Here is a 1661-nt window from a genome sequence, read left to right as displayed (position 1 = left end):
TAAATGTTTTCTAAGGATGTCACATCTAAGCTCCCACAAATAACGCATCAACAAGGAACAAAAAAAAAGCTGGGGCAAAAAAAAATACACCACAAACATAGTGGACACAAGGTTAGACGTGACATAAATGTTTCCTAGACAGACCCTTCTTTTCTTAGTGAAACATCAACTTTCCAAAGACAATATTCCAAACTGGACAGTTGATACATAGAGCTATTTTACTTTAACATTTAAAGTGTGGCTGCAAATCTGGGATGCAGGAGGTGAAAATTCATTGTCTAATCTGTTTCTCAGTTTCCTCTTTCAGAAACGAGAGATTTTTCAAGACCTTGCTCCACTGCTGTGGCACTCCTTTGGCACTGTTGCTGCACTGCTCCAGGTAGGTTACAGTTATTGCACTGTTCTAAATTCAGTCGCAATGGCAGGAGTACATATGTACTTGTGCAGTTCTTGTTATTTAAGTAAGGGTGGTTGTCCATGTGTATTGATTATTTCAATATGAAATTATTGATGGTTCTGCACATTTTCCTTATTCAGTCTGTCATGCTGTTTTGAAAATTTATGCAGGAGATTGTGTCAATTTACCCTTCACTTTCACCTCCTACTTTGTCGCCAGTTGCATCAAACCGTGTCTGCAATGCACTTGCACTTCTTCAGGTATGCTTTTACATGAGAAAGAAAAGGAAACCCTCACTCCTGGTGGGCCTTGTGGTGGATTGAGAATACTACTGCTTTCATATCATGCTTGCTTGCCATCTGCCCCTCAATTTCATTTTGCTTTTTTTTAATTGTAGTGTGTTGCTTCACACCCTGAGACCAGGATCCCGTTCTTGAATGGTACTGAGCGCTGCTGTTTCTATGCCAAGTCTTAAATATTTCCATTGTTTATTGTTAAAAAGATTTCCTCATTTTGGTGACTTTACAGAATAAGTAAATCTTAACTAGCAGTGGTTAATAATTAAGTCTTCTTCTTTTTCCTTTGCAGCTCACATCCCATTGTACCTGTACCCGTTCCTGAATACTACCAGCAAGACAAGACCTTTTGAGTACTTGAGGCTTACCAGCTTGGGTGTTATTGGTGCTCTTGTGAAGGTAAATTAAAACTAGATACTTATGCAAACTAGGAATGGATGGTCCATATAGATTTTTGCTTTAAATGGTGAGAGGGTTGAACCAGAGGGGAAAACAGTGATGGGGATTGGCTGTATTCTTTCTTTTTTTGTAGACTATATCTTGTTCTTTTGGTATTCTCATTCCAGTAATCCAGTCATTTTAATCAAATGGACTGGTTGGGATTGGATCCCAGGAATCTCAACAGGAACTGTTATTTTTGAAGCAAACAGGCTAATGATTTGTTAGAAATTATATTGTTTCTTCTTTTGGATATCCGATTCTGATATGTCAGAAACACAACATATCAAAAGTTAGCAATGACCAAACTGGCATGTAACAGAGACACTATAAAAGATAGCCAACATCCAGTTAGGCCAACATAACAGTGAACAAAACTACTGTCAATCAGCTCAGTTCTAGTGCTGTTGGATTTTTCTCGATTGTATTCTTGCAGTTTTGAAAATTCAGTTTATTCGGTTACTGAAAATTCAGTTAATTCAGTTAGGCACACAAATTTTAGAACTTTTGTGTGCCCTAGTACTTGGTGT

At 37.8% G+C, this 1661-nt stretch overlaps 1 long non-coding RNA gene across 1 annotated transcript; it reads left to right on the top strand.

Moving 5' to 3' along the window:
• Positions 1 to 240: 240 nt before the first annotated feature.
• Positions 241 to 1108, top strand: LOC119341701. The gene is made up of 4 exons (XR_005165244.1): positions 241 to 379; positions 568 to 657; positions 795 to 837; positions 986 to 1108. It is a non-coding gene; the product is annotated as an uncharacterized LOC119341701 (long non-coding RNA).
• The last annotated feature ends 553 nt before the right edge of the window (positions 1109 to 1661 follow it).

The sequence above is a fragment of the Triticum dicoccoides genome, chromosome 7B (genome assembly GCF_002162155.2).
Source record: "Triticum dicoccoides isolate Atlit2015 ecotype Zavitan chromosome 7B, WEW_v2.0, whole genome shotgun sequence".
NCBI classification, from domain to species: domain Eukaryota; kingdom Viridiplantae; phylum Streptophyta; class Magnoliopsida; order Poales; family Poaceae; genus Triticum; species Triticum dicoccoides.
This window is presented reverse-complemented; position numbering and strand designations above follow the sequence as displayed.